This window comes from Protopterus annectens, chromosome 2.part1, assembly GCF_019279795.1.
Source record: "Protopterus annectens isolate FY-2018-M chromosome 2.part1, PAN1.0, whole genome shotgun sequence".
NCBI classification, from domain to species: domain Eukaryota; kingdom Metazoa; phylum Chordata; order Ceratodontiformes; family Protopteridae; genus Protopterus; species Protopterus annectens.
Genome location: NC_056729.1, coordinates 1,392,934,817 through 1,392,956,728, shown reverse-complemented (window position 1 = coordinate 1,392,956,728; position 21,912 = coordinate 1,392,934,817). Strand labels below are relative to the sequence as shown.

Below are 21,912 nucleotides of genomic sequence, written 5' to 3'. Positions count from 1 at the left end.
ATAATAACCAGGACAAATGGGTCTTGAACATAGTGTCACAAGGCTACAAGTTTCACTTTCATACCCTGCCAAGAGCACACAGTTTGTCAGACCTGCCAAAAAAATCAATGGGCAGAGGCACAAAAGCAAGTTTCATCCATCATGGACATGAGGGCCATTCAGGAAGTACCAGAGCAAGAGCAGGGACAAAGATTTTACTCAGGACTGTTCTTGGTGCCCAGAAAGGACAAAGCCTGGAGACCAATACTGGACCTATCTATTCTAAACACATATCTGGATATTCCAAAATTCAAAATGTTGACTCTGCAGCAGCTTCTGCCCATGCTGGGCAAGAAGGCTTGGCTTGTGACTTTAGACCTAAAAGAGGCATGCCTGCATGTCCCAATCAGACAATCATGCAGAAGATACCTCAGATTCATAGCTGGCTCAATGCACTACCAATTCTCTGCACTGCCCTTTGGCTTATCTTCTGTGCCCAGGGTCTTCACAAAATGCCTGGCTCCAGTAATTGCATTCTGCAGGCAAAGAGAAATACAAATATATCTTTACTTGGACGACTGCCTCATTCAAGCAGAGAAGAAGGACATTCTACTACAGCATCTGGTGTTTGTAAAAAGATTACTTACATGCCTAGGGTACACAGTAAATGAAAAGAAATCAAAACTAGTACCCTCTCAAGAGACAATATTCCTGGGTGCAAGCGTAAATACAACTGCCCAGATGGCTTATCTTATGCCAGACAAACAAAGGCAACTGACTACTTATTTCAAACTGTTGGCAACAAAGGCCCAGTTATCTGCAAGAAAAATTCTGCAGGCTTTGGGCTTCATGGCATCCTGTATTCTGCTAATTCCATATGCAAGACTGCATATGAGGAAATTTCAATGGTATCTAAAAAGTGTTTGGAATCAACATTGCCACAGTCTGGAAACAATAATTACTCTTATTCCCTGCCTGCAACAGGAGTTTCGATGGTGGGCAGAAGCCTGTCACCACAACAAGGGCCAGCCACTCATTTTACCCACAGCCAGGCAGACATTGACAACAGACGCATCAGATTATGCCTGGGGGGCACACATGGCAGGAAGATGTATTCAGGGCACATGGTCTGCAAGCCAAATGCATCTACATATCAATCAAAAAGAGATGCTAACTGTTCAGAATGCCCTTACAGCCTTCAAGGATCTACTTCATCCAGGACAACTACTGATAAAGATGAACAATACTACAGTCATGTGGTACATAAACAAGCAGGGAGGAACACATTCCTATCCTCTTTGCAGACTAGCCATGACTTTGTGGGACACAGCATTCACTTACCAAGTGCATCTGCAGGCACAATTCCTGCCAGGAAAGATAAATACTCTGGCAAATGAACTAAGCAGAAACCTCATGGATCCCCATGAATGGAAATTGGATCCACAAGTCTTCAGCATGATAACAGGGAAATAGGGATGCCCGGACATAGATGTATTTGCCTCCCCTTACAACTGCCAACTACAGACATTCTGCACAAGGACTTATCACAAGCAGGCATGTAAAGTGGATGCTCTGTCTTTCAGCTGGAAAAACTTAACAGTATATGTCTTTCCTCCACTGCTTCTCCTCCCCAAGGTACTCCTAAAGGTCAGACAAGAGAAGCCAAAAATGATACTGATGCCCCAGACTGGCCCCGCCAGCACTGGTACCCAATCCTAAGGAACCTGTCTCAATGCCCGGGTCTATATTATATCCTCGAATGCTTAAAAAAGCGAACGCTGATTGATCAAACTTATTTTTGTGAAACTGCAAAATATCGAAGCAGCAGAAACTCAAATTTTTTCCTAGGGAAAGAATTTGGTTGTCCATTTTTGTTGCTTCGATATTTTCAGTGTTATGGTGGAAAGTTACCGGTCGGATTCAGGTAAGTGTGCGATTGTGTGGATGTGAGTGTTAGGGTGATTTAGGTGAGTTAGGGTTAGGGCTCGGGTTAGGTGTGTGTAATTGAGTGGACATGAGGATTAGGGCAGATTTAAGTGAGTTAGGGTTAGGGAGCGGGTGAGGTGAGTGTGCGATAGTGACGGACCTTAGGGTTAGGGTTTGGGTTAAGGTAAGTGGGTAGTTAGTGGTGTGTGCATAGTTTAGTGTAGGGTTAGGTATCAGATTTTAGGTGTATGTGTGTGGATTTCTGTTTGTTTGGTGTGCTTGTGTTGTGTGTATGTGTTTTGGATCAGCAATTTTTTTCCCTGGGAAAAAAATCGCTGATCTGACAGTTCGAGATTGTAAGCTTTCGCTTAAATTAGGTCGATCAATCAGCGTTCACTTTTTTAAGCGTTCGATGATATAATATAGACCCTCAATGCCCAGCCTGGACATTACCTCAAATTCCTCACTTACTGACCCAACAAAACAATCAGATCCTGCACAGCCAACTCAAGACCTTAAATCTGTCAGCATGGTGGATAATGTAGTCATTCAAAACACCCCTCTTTCTAAAGTGGTGATGGATGTTATTTTGGAGGCCAGGAGGCCTAGTACCAGAAAATCTTATGCTGACAAATGGAAGAGATTCTGTGTTTGGAACCAGGCACAAGGAATTGACATGACAGTACCAAATATTCCTCAGATTTTGCAATACTTAACTGAGATGCTGGACAAAGGCCTATCCTTTTCATCAATTAAGATTCATGCCTCTGCCATTTCAGCTCATTACAATACAAAGCCACCTATTTTTTTCTCATCCTTTACTAAGGCAGTACCTCAGAGGAGCCAAAAACTTAAGGCCTCCAAGGAGATCACCAATACCTGCATGGGACCTCAATTATGTCTTGGCAAAACTCACCCTGCCTCCTTTTAAGCCAGCCGCTACAGCTGACATTAAGTTTTTATCTTGGAAAACAGCTCTGATCCTAGCAATAACCTCTGCAAGACGAATCTCAGAGCTACAGGCACTCATGGCTGTGGAACCTTTTATCATTTTCCATCCAGATAGGGTTTCTCTGAGGACAAACCCGACATTTATGCCTAAAGTAGTGTCCAGTGTGGCCTTAACCAAACTATTCACTTGCCTACCTTTTATCCAAACCCACAGAATAAGGGTGAGAGACTTCTGCATTCTTTGGACATACACAGACAACTGCCCTTCTATTTGGACAGAACCAAAGCTTTCAGAAAGACTGAGCAATTATTAGTGGCATATGCTGCAAGATCACAAGGAAAGGCTATCTCAAAGCAGACTATTTCAAAGTGGATAGGCCACTGCATTAATTTCTGCTATTCATAACATGGCAAATCAGTGCCTAAGGGCATTAGGCCACATTCAACCAGAGCAGCAACCACTTCAGCAGCCTTCCTCAGAGGAGTGCCAACCAAAGACAGAGGCTGCAACCTGGAGTTTAGTACACACTTTTACAAAGCACTACCACTTACCACTCTACTCTAAATCCAGGGCAGGCTTTGCCACTGCAGTTCTGCAGGGCCTCATAGCCTCTCCTAATCCTGTTTAGCTCCAGCCTCCCAACCTTAGCTTTGGGATTCAACCCAATTGTAATGACTGCAACAGTGAAACACGATGAACATAGTACAGATGTGTACCTATCATAAATGTAGATGTTCGAGTGTATTCACTGTTGCAGTCCAGGTTACCCACCCACCATGCCCCTTATCTTTGCTGGAACTTATCTGTACTTCTCTATTCTATACAACCTCTGTGGTGTATTTGCTTGCAGATGAAGGAATAATTTACTTTGTTGCATGCATGCTTTATTGACATATTTTTAGCCTACCCTTTTGGGGGCACCTGACATCTGGGGCAAGAAAAACTGATGAAAATGGTGTCTTTTATACTCCTGGCACACTGACGTCAGGGAAGAGGCAACAGCAACTGACGCCGGACCTAGACTTTGGAATTCAGGCCGACTGCGGTTAGCCTGCCAGCAGGATAACCCAATTGTAATGACTGCAACAGCGAATACACTCGAACATTTACATTTATGGTAGGTACACAACTGTACTTTCTCTTCATACCAATCCATTCTTTCTTCCAAAAGTAGCTTCTGAATTTCCCCTAAACCAGTTCATTAATTTTTCAGTGTTCTTTCCAAAATTCTCCAGTAAAGGGGAATATATGCTTCATTTATTGGATGTACACAGACAGCTGAGATTGTATCTCCACAGAACAAAATCTTTTAGGAAATCAGACCAATTGTTTATTTTATTTTTAAATGTTGAGACAATCTGTGTCTAAAGTTACATTAGCATGATGGCTCAATTAATGTATTTCTTATGTTTATAAACAAAAGAGTTTGTCTTTACCAAGACCACCACAAGCTGATTCTATGAGGTCCGTCTCCACTTGTTCTGCCTTCTCATCCAGAACTTCTACACATGACATTTGTGCTGCTGCTACTTGATCCATTGCTCATACCTTCATAGCTCATTACAAGTTTGGCATACTTTCTAGGAACAGGGCAGCATTTGGCTCTGCCATACTCCAGAATAACCTTCTATGAAACCACCCTTGCTTGATACTAGCTAGGGACTGTGCCCCAAAGGTTGAGGAATGAACAAAAAACACAACATCAGATACAAAAGTTATGTACTCAATATAATAATGCATCTGTGTTGTCTGTTTTCATCCTTCCTCAAACTGTACCTCCTCCTTCTGCCTTTACCTGGAAGAAGATATTCATATAGTCTCCTGGTATGACTTGGTGGTATTTCCTCTTTTGTCTTTCCCTCTCTTAGCTCCAGATACCATTCCTATCATGTTTCTAGACATATGTTGATATCAAGGAGCAAACTCAATCTGAGGTAATCTAGGACATGAGAGAGGATTATGGGTAAGGAGAGGAGCTTTGGCTACGGATCCAAAGTCTGAGAAGTGTTCAAAGTTGGATATGTGGTTTGATCTGAATCCCAAAGGTCGAGGAAGGCTGAAAACAGGCACCACAGTTGCATCACTGTGATGAGTACCTGACATTTGTTTATACGAGACATCTTGTCAGTGTTATCTTCCTTATCCAAACTACCATCTTCTTGCTGCCCCTTTCTTCCATTGAGCTCATCTATCATCTCTTTACCTGCATTTTCACAGATGTTACTCATCCCCAAAGTCTGGTGTTTTAATTGATCAGGCTGCATTATTCCACATATTTCCTTCCCTAATTTAACCCACTGCACTTGTCCTATGTTTATATATGCCCTCTAAACTGCTTTTTCCCTGTGCACTGCCATATCTTAAGTATTATCATATGAAAAATAATTCAACAAAGAACCCAAAAATATAAAATATATCACTATATAATTATGTACATAAAGTTCAGTTGATCTCCCAAGGCTTGGGCTAAATATACCCAAGATAGGCTCCTCAAAGTCATCTCCCAACTGTGCTTGAGCAAGTTCATTTTGAAATGGATGAACTCCGTCCTACCTGCATGATGTTGATTATTAATTAAGGTTATTACACCAACAGTCCTTTTCTTCCCGACTTATAATGTAATATGCCACTTAAGGTATTTTATTTATTTAAACTTTGTTTACCAGGAAAGGCCAAATGGGTCAGAGCCCATTTTCAGCAGACCCCAGATGGAAAAGCTCCACAGACAACTGGCAAATTACAAAAAAGTACATTGAGTTACATTGATTGCACACCATAATTCACATTGATTGTTAGGACAGATTTTTATACATTCAAAGTTCAAAGCAGTGTTGCACAGTAGAATACAGATGTAAGGTTTTTAAGTGTCATAACATTTCACATTGATGAGCAGGGCAGACGATTATACATATAATATTTGCAAAGCAATACTACAGAATAGATGCTGACATAGGTGAATAAGAATAGTGAATTGCTGGAACCTGTGTTCTGAGAGACTATCTTACATATTATCTGCAATTATACAGAGCTGAGTATATATTTTTTGTTTATAGAGTTTAATTGTTGCTTAGATCTGTGTTGAAACTGTTGTCTCACTGTTCTGAGAGACTGATCGGCAAATATACAGAGCTGAGAATATTTTTTTGGTTTTAAAGTTTGTACTGTTAGTTTTTGCTTAGATCTCTGTTGAAACTGTTTTGTCCCACCCAAATTTGGTGGCTTTTGCAGTTGCCCGCCCCACTGTAGATTTGATCTGGGACACTCCCCCGTCCCATCTCTTTACCACATTCTACCTAGTAAACTCTTTCTGCACTTGCTTTTAGTCCTTTTTAATTTAATTGCATTTTTAAACTGTGTTTGGTCTAATATTGCTGCATACTCAAGTGTGATAGCTTGCACTGCATGTGAATTGTTTTTTACTACTGTTTTTGCTACTTTTCTGTAAAAAAAAAAACAAAAAAAAACTGTAAGCCTGTTTCTTACCTTTCCTGTAACTAGTGTTCCAGATACAGATTTGCTGTATCCAAGACTGTATGTAAGCTTCTAAGTCCCCCAAGCCTTTCTGTGTTGGAGGGAAGCCTTCTAGCTTATCAGTGGGAGTGGTAAGCACTAGGTAACCTGTCTACCACATAAGTAGTGGTTCTGGCCCAGAATTTGTAGATGTGAAATTGTTCAATCTCGCCGTTTGTTCTTACGAGTCGGCCGCATCACAAGCTCTGTCATCTAAGAGAAGCTCGAGACTCAGTATGTATCCCATGATCCTCTCTGCTATCCCTCAGATCTAGTTTGCCGCTGCAGCTGATTGCATCGAGAGAGCTCGGGCCAGTAAAAACTTTCTATTTTTTTCACTAAGTTAGTTTCTTAAAATCTTTTTTGCTATACACACACACATATATATATATATATATATATATATATATATATATATACACACACATATATATATATATATAGATAGATAGACAGGTTTAGTGTGTGTGTGCATGTTAAAACAAGTTTTGTTACCTTTAGAGGCTGTATATAAATAATCTTAGGGCTTAGGCCTAAAATTTCTGTCAGGGCTCTGGCAGTTAGTTTTAGTAGAACTTTTGTAAAGTTTTTTTTTTTTTTTCCTAGTATTTAACCACTTAGTATTGTGTGCAGTGTTTCATATTTACTCATAATATATAAATATATTTACATAGTTAAATTAGGACTTTTATACTTATTAGTAACCTAGGCTTATAGAGTTGTTAACATAATGCTTTCCTTGCTTGGCAAGTTGCTTTATGTCAAATATGTCTGAAAAAGCTAAATCCGGATTTAAAAGGTGCCAGTGTGGACAAAAGATGTCCATCACCGACAATCATGCTTCCTGCATCTACTGTCTTGGCCCTGTCCACCTGCAGGAGGATTGTTCTATTTGCCACTCCTTCAGTGGAAGGGTCATGATGGAATGGTGCAGGAAGCTGATAGACAGAGGCTTAATCAAGCCAGACTTTTTGGAAGCCTTGGAGAAGGCCGACCAAACTTCTAGGTCTTCGAAGGGGTCGAAGACGTTGAAGGTGTCAGAGCCCAGGTCCTCGGCTCCGAGCACCTCTTCCAAAGTTCGTTCGCCAGCTCCACAGACCTCGGGGCTGGGTATCGAACGATTACCTTTGATTACCTTTGATCGAGCCCCAGGTCTTGGAACCGGTGTCGGAGCTGCCTCCACCGTCGATTCTTCGATCGGTGCCATCTTTGGCCCCTTCGACCCGTTCTTCCAGGCCTTTATCCGAAAGTGACATGGACCGTGTGGTGAAGAAGCTTATGGAGAACACAGCTCTGTCCAAGCTAATTGCGGTTTCTTCCTAATTGGTGTCGAAATTGGAAGCCCTCCATGTGTCTCTGACGGATCCTCCTTCGAGACCTATCCAGTCTTCAGAGCCGGAAGAAGATGAAACGATGATAGTGGAACCCTCGGTGCCGAAGCCTTCCACTGTGCGATCGGCACCGCTGACTTCGACGCCTTCGGAGCCTATCAAGGACTCGCAGAGCCGACGGTCTCTCCTTGGTTCCGGGGCCGAGAACCGTACCGAATATTCGGTCCTGACTCTCCCCCTCGGGGCCTCGGTGCTGATCAGTTCGGCTCTGTCCTCTGGGTCGGAACCCCTGGTTCCGGTGTCGGGGAGGCTTCCCGATTCTTCGGATCCAGAAGATTCCTCGGACCGGGGGTCGGCGGCTTTCGATCCTATGAGGAAGGTCTTGTCTGAGAAGGCATCTATGTCATCGGAGTCATCTTCTCCTTCCCCTAAAGGGCCATGTTCTACTTCTGTACCCACAATCCCTCCCAAGCGTAGAGTCCCAACACCTCAGCTAGCCCCAGAGGGTGTCCCCTGTTCCTCGGAGGCTTCACCAGATGCCCCCTCTGATGAGGTTCTGAGGAAAAGATTGTGCAAGAGGAGGCACATTGATTCCCCACAGGAATCTCTAACATCTGACACCGATTTGGATGAGGCAGAGGGGTCCCCACGTTCCCCCTCTGAGGATGTCTCGTTTGCTGACATCCTGGAGATCTTAAGACAGAGGGGTGATTGGCAGTCACTTGCCCCCACTGAAGATGAATCAGTGTTGCTGAAGGCGTTCGACGAGCTAATGGACCTGATAACTCGAAGGGCGTTGGAGACACCAGATACAGTGGGAACCAGTGCCTCGGAGACCGAACAAGTACATTACCGCCCCCCAGGACAAGACTTGTCTTACCAAAGGAGTCCCAGTCGATGCTATGGTGGTAGCGGCAGCCACGAAAAAGGAAATGTCCGAAGCATCTTCCTCTGTCCATCCTCCTAATAAGGATTCTAGGACTATGGGCAGGTATGGGAAGCGCGTATTTAGCTCAGTGACCTTTTCCATCCGTTCGCTGAACTACCTGACGCATTTTAAGTGACTTCAGAGGGATCTCATTAAAGAGCTGGGAGATACCCTCCAGGGTAACACAGATGCTGCTGTCTTGGACAAAGTGACAGCACAGCTAAACACCCTCACTTCAATAGTCAACTCGTCCATGAGGCTCATCTCGTATGCGGCCGAAGGTTCGAGTAGGGCTGCAGCCTCAGCGATTGCTCTACGTAGACAATCCTGGATGCGGCTGTGCTCCTTTGCGGAAGCCTTTAAGTCTTCCTTTGCCAACGCCCCCCTTGATGGTGCAACCTTATTTGGGCCCAAAGTAAAGGAGACTCTCACTCGGTGCGAGCTAGAAGGTAAGACCCTGTCTGCCGTAGGGGTCCGTTTTTCCACTCCGACTAGACCATACCCCAAAGGGCAAAGAGGCGGAAAAATGTGGTTCCGTAAGACTCAGGGATCTTACCAGGCCACACAGAGTAATGCCCCCTCCAGAGGCAGAGGGGGGGGAATGGAAGACGCTACCCAGGCAGCAGAGGAGGTCCACAGCATCAGGGCGACAGGAATACTGTCCCTGGGAAGCCTTTCCAGCACTCCTGAGTGGCGGCCCGACTGTCCTACTCTGGAGGCAGTCGGGGGTCGCTTGGCTTTGTACCCAGAGGCCTGGCTAAACCTTACCTCAGATTCTTGAGTACAAAGCATAGTAACCAGAGGATACAGCATTCCTTTTATGTCCCCCCCGCACAAAAAGAGATTTCCAGATGTTCCACCCCATCTGCGAGATCCAGCAGCCTTAGAAATTACAAAGCTGCTCGAAAAAAGAGTCATCCAACCAGTCCCGGTGGACCAGAGAGGGTCCGGAACTTACTCAAGGTTCTTTTTAGTTCCAAAAAAGACAGGGGACTGGAGACCAATATTGGATCTCAGCAAACTCAACTCCTTTGTGAGGAAGGAAATGTTCCAGATGGTCACGCTACAATCGATCCATCCCTTTATGCAGAAGGATGACTGGATGTGCTCAGTAGATCACCAGGATGCATACTACCACATCAAAATGGCCAGAGTGTCCAGAGATTACCTGCGTTTCCGGCTGGGGGCCAGTCATTTCCAATTTCGAGCGCTGCCCTTTGGTCTCACCTCAGCCCCCAGGGTGTTCACCAAATGCATGGCAGTAGTAGCGTCTCACCTGAGACGTCTAGGATTCCGGGTGTTTCCATATCTGGATGACTGGCTCCTTACCGCTACCACCGAGCATCGTCTTGTACAAGCCAGGGACTACACACTCAGCCTCTGTTCCCATTGAGGACTTTCAATCAACTTCGAAAAGTCTACCTTATCACCCTCACAGCGTATCTCATTTATAGGGGCAGAGTTGGATACAACAGCAACAGTGATAAAACTTCCCCTGATAAGGGTGTCAACTCTCAGGGATCAGATCGCTATTCTCCTACAGAGCAGAAAAGTCCCCGCCGCGCAAGTGTTGAAAGTCCTAGGCCTGATGGCGGCTTCTCTTATTGCAGTTCCTCTGGGCAGAATGCACATGAGGGTACCACAGTGGCTGCTCTTTGCGCAGTGGTCGTTCCAGGAACTCCCCTTGTCACGCAACATATTGATCACGGAGTCTTGCAAGCGGGATCTTCAATGGTGGATGAACAGTCAAGATCTGACAATAGGTCATCCCTTTGCCCTGCCCAGCCCTACAGCCACCATAACCATGGATGCTTCCCTGATGTGGTGGGGGGGGGGGCTTTTTCAGGGAAGAACAGTCCAAGGAGTATGGTCCAAAACAGAGTACATTCTGTACATCAATGTCCTGGAGTTGAGAGCAGTGTTTCTGGCGTTGCAACACTTTCACGAATCTTTGCCTCTGGGAACAACAGCAGTTCAGACGGACAATATGTCAGTGGTCTGGTACGTAAACAAACAAGGCGGAACCAGGTCTTACCCGTTATGCAGAGAGGCCCTGAGAATTTGGCAATGGGCTGCGTCCACGGGTCACTTTCTGATAGCAATGCACATCCTGGGGTCATCCAATGTCATTGCGGACAGGCTGAGCAACATCCTGTAACATAACATCCTGTTACCACACGAGTGGTCCCTGAAAATTCAAGTGGTGGAAAAGATTTTCCACAGATGGGGCCAGCCTTGCTGTGATCTATTTGCATCCCCCTTGAATGCCAAATGCAGAAGCTACTTTGCTCTACTTCCCCCTCCGGGGAGTGTCCCCAGGGATGCTCTAGTGCACGATTGGCTCTGGGGTCTCCTGTACACATTTTCCCCTGTTCCTCTAATACCCAAATTTCTTCAGAAAGCCAGGAACCTGGACAGGACGATCATCCTCATAGCACCGTTTTGGCCACGACAGATCTGGTTTCCCTTCCTTCGATCCCATCAGATAGAGGAACCTTGGATTCTGGACCCAGTGCCAGACCTATTGACTCACTCATCGGGAGTTCCTCATCCATCCCTTCAATCCCTCAAATTGACAGCTTGGCTGCTCCACTTCCCTGTTTAGCCAGATCGAACCTTTTGTCCTCTACAGTACAACACATTCTAATTTCTTCTCATAAAGCCTCCACCAGAAAGCTATACAGGAGCAAATGGAAGCGCTTTGTGTGTTGGGCATCAGATCACGGTATTGATCCTCTGGTAGCCCCGATACACAAAATATTGGAATTCTTATCCATTCTTTTTCATGAAGGGGCTTCTACATCCACCATAAGAGTACAGTTAGCGGCCATATCTAACTTCCATGTAGGTGAAGGTGGTTCCACTATTATGTCCCACAGGCTTTGTAAGGCCTTCATGAAGGGTACTTTCCACCTTTGCCCACCCATTCGAGAGCCAATTTTCCCATGGAACTTAAACTTGATGTTGTCCCAGATTATGCTAGCGCCCTTCGAACCTGCATCATCGTGTCCACTTAAGTTTTTGTCATGGAAGACCCTTTTTCTTATTGCTGTTACCTCAGCTCGAAGAATTTCGGAGCTACAGGCCTTGTCAGTGAGGCCACCTTACATGATTTTCCATCCAGACAGAGTTTCCTTACCCAAACCAGTCATTTCTCCCCAAAGTCTGTTCTGTGTTAAATATTAACCAATCTATAGAACTCCCTACATTTTTCAAAAACCATTCAAATAAATTGGAATACATGTTGCACAAACTGGATGTACATAGGCAACTGAGATTTTACCTAGACAGAACTAAAGCTTACAGGAAGTTTGATCAGCTGTTTGTGTCATTCGCAGACAGTAGGAAAAGCATGGCGGTATCAAAGGGTACCTTATCTAAGCGGCTATCGGAGTGCATCAATTTTGTTCATTCAGCTGCTAATCAACCACTACCGTTCAAACCTAAGGCTCATTCTAGTAGGGCCATTTAGCCCATGCAGCTCGCTTACCGTTGGACACTGTTTGTGCAGCAGCAACATAGGCAAAGCCTTATACATTTATCATGCATTACAAGGTGGACAAGGCCTCTAAAGACAGGACTTCCTTTGGTTCCACTGTGCTCAGGAACGTTCTTCCGTGAGTCACCCAGTGTAACGGAGCTAGGGATGCTTCCCATATGTAAGAACAAATGGCGAGATTGAACAATTTCACATAAAGAAGTTATGTCTTACCATAACATTCCATGTGAATTGTTCATCTCGCCTTTGTTCTTACATTCCCTCCCTCCTTCCCCCACCACGTTCTGGAAGAACTGGTATGACTAGGGTTTGATTGGTCTATTCCTGAATCAGTTACAATATCCTCTCATTGCTACGTTGCATTCCATCCTTACACATATGTGTGTTGTAGTTAGAATGTCTCATTGCTTGGTGTGTGATTGCTTAGGCGTTAGACGCAGTTGGTATTAGAGCGAGATAGTTTCTTGCAAACTAGATCTGATGGATAGCAGAGAGGATCATGGGATACATACTGAGTCTTGAGCTTCTCTTAGATGCAGAGCTTGTGATGCGGCCGACTCAGAGCCGAGGATCTGCTCCGAACCCGTGTGTAAGAACAAAGGCGAGATGAACAATTCACATGGAACGTTATGGTAAGACATAACTTGTTTTTATTGGCCGTTTGGGCAATCTCTTCCATCTCTCTCAACTTTCTGATTTGAAAGCCTGTATTTGCACTTGTTACTGTCCTGTAACTCATCTAGTGCAGATACAGATTCTTAGTTTTAGCACTTAAATTTGCTTGTTCATGCTCAGCACTTGTTCAGAACTTGTAAGCACTAAATAAGCTACTAATTACTATAGCACTCTGTCTTCCTCATTACCTAGAGGAAAACAGTTTTTGTACTTACTTTTCTCATTTGCTTAGAGAAAAACAGCTCTTGTACTCACTTTCCTCATTCTCACTCTCTTTTTGTGTGGTCTTGCGCACAGAGCAGTGTCGGGCAGTGCCGGTTAGCTGGGGTATATTATTCCCAGCCCCACAAAGTCTGCACTGTAAATTTTCCCTTAGAACTAGGCAAGCCTCAACTCAAGAGCTTCAGATCAGCTGCTCTTATTGCAGCACTTGCAAAACAGAAATCAGCACTTGTCCTAATCTCCTAGACAGCACTATTATTCTCCAAATTTCCTAGACAGCACTGTTATAATATAGCATAAGACCCTCGATCGTCCGCAGGACTTAAGTTCAATTTACTCTTCAAAGCATGTCCAGAGGTCAGCTTCAGGTGTACTCTCAAGTTCATCTGGTGGAATTGGGCATCCTGAGGCAGTGTCACAACTGCCTCATGTATACAGACAACCCTCTCCTCTTACATCTAGACACAAACACTTGTGAAAGATGCAAATACACAGCCAGACTGGAAGCTAAGCGCTCTCAACCGATGACTGTAACAGACAGTCAAGAGGATAAGGGACACACTTGCATCACACCACCTGTCAGACATGAATCTACAAAACAAGCACCGGCAAAACATACGCATAAATACACAAAAACATATTTGGAGGCACTAGGTACCAATCTGAAAAAGAAACAGTGCCCTCCAAAGCAGACAAGCAAGCAACCTGCACCCCCAAACACAAGCCAGAAAACACATAATTCACCTCAGCAGTGTGCCTCACAACAGCCCTTAAGGCAAAACACCATACCTAACACGCTAGTAATATGAGACTCTATAGTAAGGCACACGGATGTTCCACTCACCAGGCTGAACAAGGAGAAGGTTACTGTCAACTTCCTGTCGGGTGCTCGGATCCGCCACATAACACAGGCACTTAGGTCAGTCCAGAACAAGTATGACGCTGTCATTTTACATGTTGGTGTGAATGATCTAAGACATACCTCTCTGGACTACATGAAAAGAGACATTGAGGAGCTCTGTGATCATGTAGCCCAAGCTGGTATGACCCTGACCTTGAGTAGCATACTACCTTCACCTAGAATGATACCACAATGTAAAGACAAAATGATCAATTTCAACAATTGGCTAAGTTTCTGGTGTCATTCTAAGGGGATCCAGTGTCTGTCTGCCTGGGATGACATGATAGACAAGCCTAGCTGTTTTGCCAGAGATGGGTTGCACCTGTCACCCCTAGGTTTTCGAATACTGGTCAAGGCTCTTGCCGTCCCCATAGTGCCTTTTTTAGGCAAGGTTCAAAGGACAAACCAACCACCGTAACCAGCACAATTAACCAAAAACTAAGGGTAATGCTACTCAACGCCAGAAGTCTCAACCTCAAAATGCATGCACTCGAGGCTTTCCTCAGCATGGAGAAAATCGATGTTTGTGCAGTGACAAAAACCTGGTTCAAGGCTCAAGAGAGCACCCCAGCACTGCCAGGTTACAATTCATATCATACCTTTCGGCCTCAGTTACCGGATCGCAGTACAAAGGGTGGAGGTGTATCCATATTCATCAAGGATACCCATATCTCCAGGTTAGTAGTGCAGCATGATGCCCCAGAGATCATCCATGCACAACTATCAGCAGGCAAAACCACATTTCAAGTCGTAGCCAGTTATAGATCACCCACCATGTCCCAAGATGCTCACTCTGCATTCCTTGAGACATTGGAAAATATAAAGGTCCTACCCAACACCATAATCTTGGGTGATTTCAACTACCCTGGTATAGACTGGGCGAACTACCAATGTTCCAACTCCTATGCTCAGCGATTCATAGAATTTATAAATTCAAATGCCCTTGAACAACTAGTATGTTCCCCCACTAGAGGGGACAACATATTGGATTTAATCATCACAAATATGGGCACCCATTGTACCACACCCGTTATCACCCCCTCTTTGGTCAGATCCGACCACAAACTGATAACCCTGGACATCCTCACTCCTCTACCTTCCCCAATCAAAGAAACCATAGTCAAAAACCTTTCCAAAGCAAACTTCAAACTACTTGCATCCGAAGTGGAAAGCTTCACTATTCCCTTGCAGAAGGATAATGATATCCAGGATGCGGAATCCTACATCAAGGCACTCTATATGCATCTTCAGGATTGCATGGACCATGCTATCTGAAATAAAACCAAGACTCCTTCCTCAAGCAAGAAGAAACCAGTCTGGTGGTCCCCGGCCATAAGCAAACTTTACAATAAAAGGAGGAGACTTATACAAAAAAGGCCAAATCTCAAGTAGAAAAATCATCCTTGATCAGCATTAGTAAGAAATTGAGGGCCCTCATCAAGTCAACTAAAGCTAATTTTGAAAGGAAAGTTGCCAAGGATGCCAAGGATAACCATAAGGTCTTCTATGGCTACATCAAAAACCTAAATGGCAATGCTCAGGTCTGTTCTGAGCTAGTACAAAATGGAACAAAATACACTGACCCTTCTGACATTGCCAACATCTTGGCTGACAGGTTCAGTGCAAATCCCCCCCCCTCACCACCTACAGGGCCTATTACCATTCTAGGGGATTGTGTAAGTCCAATTATTACTGATACATTGGTTAACAAGGCTCTATCTAAAGCTAAAAACACTGCCTCCATGGGACCAGATGGTGTCCCAGGCTGTGTCATACATGAGTTCCAAAAGGAATTAACCCCACATCTTAATACCCTGTTCAGTCTCAGCCTCTCCACAGGATATGTGCCCATAGAATGGCGCATGGCAATGGTGGTCCCACTACACAAGGGTGGGGCCACAACTGACTCTTGGAATTACCGACCAATAAGCCTGACCAGTCTGATCTGTAAGGCTATGGAGCAAATCATTATGGAACTCATAAATGGAGAGATTGGGAACCTCCAGTCGCTGGACCCCACACAGTTCGGCTTCGTCAAGGGCAGATCATGCCTCCTGAACCTGGTGGATTTCTTTGAGACAGTTGCTCAGGCTATAGATAAGGGAAAGGAGGTACACATGTCTTACCTTGACCTTGCTAAAGCATTTGACACCATTCCCCATTCACGTATTATTGATAAGCTCACCAGCCTGGGCATAAACCCTTATGTCACAAGATGGATTGCAAACTGGCTCTCAGACAGATCCCATAAAGTAAGAGTAGCGGGATCTATGTCCGAATCCAGACCAGTAACAAGTGGTGTGCCTCAGGGCTCTGTCCTGGGGCCCCTCCTGTTTGGCATATACTACTCAGAAGTACAGGCAAGCATGGAAGGGATGTGGCTGACTAAGTTTGCGGACAACTGCAAACTGGGTGCTATAATAGAGTCTCCGGCCGATATGGAGATCCTCCAGAAGGGCCTAAATGAGACTGATGCATGGTGTCAAAGCCATGGTCTCAAGCTAAATGCAAAAAAATGCACAGTAATCCCCTTTAGAAAAAACAGAGTACCCGCAAACTACAACATAGGAGGTAATCCCCTGAAATCTGAAGAATAAATAAGGGATCTAGGGACCCAAGTAGATAGTCAGCTTTCCTTTGATAACCATGTTGCCAAAGTGGTTAGAAAATCTTTCTATGTGACCCATCTGATCACGAAAGGGTTCACATCAAGATCTAAGGATGTAATGGTGCCCCTCTACTCTTCCCTCATCAGACCCATTATTGAGTACAATGCACCAATTGGAATGCACCTGGATAGACATCTCCAGCAGCTGGAGAAACCACAAAGGTACCTAACCAAGAGGATTACTGGCCTCAAACAGTTGCCCTATGCAGCACGATTGAAAAAGCTAAGACTGTTCTCTGTTGCATACCGCTTTCTCAGAGGCGATCTCTGTCTAATGTACAGAGCCATATCCAACCCAGAATTGTTGAACATGCTCCATCTTAGCAAAACCAGATCTACTTGAGCTACACGCTCTAGGAATATAAACCTCAACACAACAATGAATAGAACATGCTGGAGGGATAGATTCCCTTCACAGAGACTTCCCTTACTATGGAACAGGGTCCCAATCTACATAAGACAGAGCCCCTCACTATCACTGTTCAAGAGGAACCTTGATGAGTGGATGGGTAACAGAAATTCACACCGGGGATCACACCAACAGCACTACTAGATAGGGAATAAGGGTACTAGCTGCTAGTACAAGGGTCTAGGGAACTACTAAAGGGGCGGTGAATACCACACAATGTGGCTGGGCTAATATATGCCTTCGGGCAGCTAGCCCAGTACCAACCTATGAACCAATAAGAGAAAAAGATACCCTCAAGATGAGTAGGAAGGAGTAATAGGAAGTATGGTTAGCGGAAATATGGTACAGAGGAGAGAGAGCATAGAAAAGGTAAGGTAGGTAGTAAGATGAGGGGAAGAGATAGAGTAATATGAATATCGTTGGAGGGTAATATGGGAAGGGTAGTTTTATGGCTAGTTAATTCTGAGGGGGGGGGAGTAGATAGAAAGTGAGTTACCTTTGTAAATCTTAAACGTCATAACAGGATGGCTCCCTCCTGAGATTAAAAGCTTACATTAATATGTACTTAGTACAAGAACAATGAAAGAGGGGGGACTACCCCCTGGATAAGAGAGTCCTAGTCTGTACAGCATGATAGAGCAATGTAATTTGCTCATATTTACCTTGTTAATGCATGTCCAGTTATTTAGCAGGGGCATCCTGATTTCTTCTCTGCTGAGTGATTACTGCTCTCTGTTTCAGAATTTGATTTTTGAATAGTGGAAAAAGGCAGCCGGTCCCATCCGTTTTGTTTTATAGTGGCTCTGCCTGGGGATCTCCGATGTTCCTGCCAGATGTCCTGGTTGTTTTTTGCCTTGATCCAACTAAGTATCTCTTTAGTTTTATTTGTAGTTTTGGTTCCTTCAAGCAAGAAAACCTTACAGATACCTGGACATATTATTCTCACCCTAGCCATCTTAATGATGGGCAGAAACATTGCTCTTTTCCTTTATGTTTCCAGAGAGTAGTCTTGCTCACCAAATACTTTGACTTGACGACACATCCATTTAGCACCAGGCTTCCAAAGGATGGATATACATTTTTCCTTCTGTTTATAGGTCTCAAAGTGAGCTGAAGTCTGTAGGGGGGGTTCTCTGATTAACAGGATGCCATGTGGTTCTGTGAGCTCACACTATTCTAACTCTCTACAGCAGTAATTGGGTCCACATCATGAATTTCATCTGTAATGTCCATCCTGGCTTCCTTCACTTCAGTTCTTAGGCATAGCTGATCAATTTCTTGTATATTGTCCTGAATTGCATCCATGTGATTGCTTAGTTTCTGTCTCTCAAGTCTCCTCTGTCCAATCCACCATAAACTTTTCCGATGTTGAATTAAGCTTCTTAGTTTCCCCTAGGACTTCTTTATAACAATTGTTGGCACATTCATCTCACCATCTCTGGGTCATGAGCCTGGTGCCAGCCTGCTTCTTTATCCTGAGGTTGTATTTTAGAAGTATTTATCTTTTCTGATTTAACAGCTTTCTTCTTTTTCATGCAGCTTCATCTGTCATCCCTGGTGTTTGACAAAGAATTTTTGTCATTTTTATCCTTTGACTTTTTTTGCTACTCATGAAATATATATCTGATGCTGTCCTTTTCACTGTTCCTCACCGATGGGTCTCAGATTCAGTCCTCAGATCCAGTTTGGCCTCTTTTTCAAGACTTTGGACCCTAATCACAAGCTCCACCCTCTTCCCATAATGCACTACAGTCCCCCTAATTCCTCAGATCTCATTTACTGCCTAAAAGGCAAGAAGTAAGATTCCTATTTCTCGAGGTGTAGGGTAGCTTATTTGTCTGTTTTTCTTTATTTCAACTCATTTATTGAAGTCTTTAGATTTTATTTGTCTAGTAGTGTTTCCTACCTCACACAGCAACTGACTGGGGCTATATGTTATTATTTAGAATTATTGATTCTGTTTACTTGGCATTTTATGATTGGTAACTCTGCCCTGTTGCAGTCTTTAGTCTCAGGGCTTGTTCCTTGTTTGCTTATCCTTTGTATGGTGATGTTTTCTGCTCCCATGGCAAAGTGCTGGAGCCATGGCTTCTTCTGTCTGTTTTTTTTTTTTTTTGTAGTGTCTTGGCCTGCTCGGTAGCCATTAGTGGTTGGGATCATTACTTCCTCTTTCTTTGTATCCCATTTTGGGCCCTGTAGTTACTATTCTGTTGATATTGTAGAGCTTTGTGGTGTTTTTTTCTCCTGCTCCATGAAGTCATGAGAGGTTTCTCCATCCTTCCTATCTAATGTATAGATTCCATTTCTCATAAAATTTGCAGTTTTTCTGGAAAGTTAGAAAATATTGGTAGATTTTCATTTTTTCAGACTTAATACCCTTCGGAAAATTCATGCTAATGCAAAACTTGTTAATCTATCAACTTCTAAGTTTGTAAGGTGGTCTAAGAGGTTGGGATGTTTTCATAATAGTTAAGGTGTTAACCTCACAGTTACAAGGTACAGTGCTTGATTCTCACTATGATGGAAATTTCTAGGTTTAAAACAGCTTCCTAATAGAAACTAATGACATACTGAGTTTCTGATGAGTAGCTGTCTCTCAGAAGGGACTGAGACAGTTCTACTTTCCTACGGCTTCAGTTGGGGCTCACACCCCCATAAAAAAGCAAAACAAAAAAAAAAACAAAGAGAAGCCAAATGACTCTAGAGTATCTCAGATCCAGCTCCTCGGATCCGTAGCTCCTGGGTCCTCCTTCAGATCCCAGTTCCCCTTGGATGTGATAGGTACAATCCCATGATGTTCTCCACCGGTCTGGTCATTGTCCTTAAATCCTAGGACTTTGGATCTGATTGACTGGAATGACTGCACACTCAAGGTATCAGGCAGTGCTGCAGATGCTAGGTGTCCATGAAGAACTTGACATCTCTAGGATCTGGCACTTTCAGATCCAAAGCTACTGGACTAGCGAGTCTTCTTTGGATCCGAGAAGCCCTTCAGGTCTGACTCTTGACTGTGTTGCAGCCTTGAGCACCCATGCTTCTGCTACTGTCCACAAATGTCTAACTTTCTGGCAAACATTTTCCACTCTGACATTTAGCTTCATTGCCAAAGTTGAACTCTGATGTCTAACCACAAAAAAAAAAAAAAAAAAAAAGGGCAGACAAGCTTTTGGATCCCCCTTCCGATCCGATCTGCTCAGATAGTTCTCTCCTTGGATCTTAACCTAGATTCTAAAAATAGCAGGTTGGTTGGAGAGAGTGGAACTATTCTCGGATCCGGTGCCTTCGGAACAGAAACTACTCAACAAATTCAGCTTCTTCATATCCTAGCTTTCCCTCGGATCCTCTGGTCCTGCTATGCTGGAGTTCAGTTCCATAAAAGAGCAATATTTAGAATTTGTCCATATTTTGTGGCTTTTGTTCCATGTCCAGATTTCTTGAGCTCAGGGATTGAGAGCCAAGCTGACATAATGGTTAAGGCCTTGCCTCTGATGCACAAAGTACAAGATTCAGTCTTGACCTCTGGTCCATCCATGTTTGGACTTTGCATGTTTTCCTTATAGTATGGCACCTCAATTGGAAAATCTGTGCCCAAAGTTCTACAGACAAGATATGGACACCAACTTTCTAACACTACCTGAGTAGACTGGTATGTTCCTCATCTCCATATGTTTTAAAGTTACATGGAGTTTTGCACGATTCCTCTTAGTTGTGGCTTCATAAAGTTGTTGTGTGAAAGGAGAAAAGGTTAGCACTCCCCTTGATAAGGATGGAAGAGGTCCTTGTGGCCTTTACAACTCATATATGCTTAAGGCATTTCCACTTACTTCGTGGCATCTAACCATCATTTTTCATTTGTGCACAAGCATCTTGTACCTGAAGTAATCGATGTAGCTTTTTCTTTCATATTTAGCATTCGTAGCAGGTTACAGGTTTATCTAGGAAGCTTACATCTCACCCTGCATTATGATCCCCTGCACAGGTTCATTCCACTTTCTTTTCAACAAGTTGATTCTGGCACACAAGGGCATTGGATTGGTTAGTCCCTAGTCTTCATTAATCCATCTCATCCACACAGGAACCTCCACCATAGAGTCCTTTACCTCCCAGTGCTAGGGTCCTGGATGGAAAACCTGCTCTCCTCTCCAAGAATCTTCAACTTGACACATGGAGAGAGAGATCATCTGTCCCTACTAGACCTCTCCCTCCCTCTCTCTTTCTCCTTTCCTTGTTTTTTCAGAGGCCAGGATTTGCTTCACTCTGAAATATCCTTTTTTTCTCTAGGATATATTTCCAAGGGATTTTTTCCCTCAGAGTATTATGAGTACAAAAGCATATTCCAAACTCCTCCATTGGGCCTCTCGTAGGATAAGCTGGATTCTACAATTTTGTATTACAGAGTTCCCATGCCCTTTCTTTGTCCTTATCTGGACCACAACTCTCCTGTTAGATGACACAATAGTGACCTGTGTTACTATATAGGAATTAATGATCATTCCATTTCTACCTTCCCTCTACAGTACGTTCAGAACAACGAACAGTTTTGAAATGGCGATACTTCTCTCTATGTACCCAGTCATGTCTGTTCTCAGAAGCTAAGCAGTGTTGATGCAAGGTTAGTACCTGGATGAAAGATGGTATGAGGATGCTTATTCATGTGAGCTCTCCTTAGATGCCCCCACGCTGAAGTTGTTGACTGCCACCTCGCTTCTTTAGACCCTATAAGGTTGTAAGGTAGAATTTCCATACTTGCCAAGCTCATATTTTTGGAGGCTCTCAAAATGCCTTCCAAACAGCTGATCTGGGTTTTACCTTCAGGAGACACTTGTGCGATACCACAGATCACCCAGATTTCTCTTATCTGTTATTGGTAAAGACTTATTAACTAATTTTATTAATTTGCTCTTCTTTTCCT

General features: G+C 43.8%; 1 non-coding gene across 1 annotated transcript; it reads left to right on the top strand.

The window, feature by feature from the left end:
• Positions 1-20,722: 20,722 nt before the first annotated feature.
• Positions 20,723-20,850, top strand: LOC122795218. Its single transcript, XR_006363808.1, has one exon. It is a non-coding gene; the product is annotated as a U6atac minor spliceosomal RNA (small nuclear RNA).
• The last annotated feature ends 1,062 nt before the right edge of the window (positions 20,851-21,912 follow it).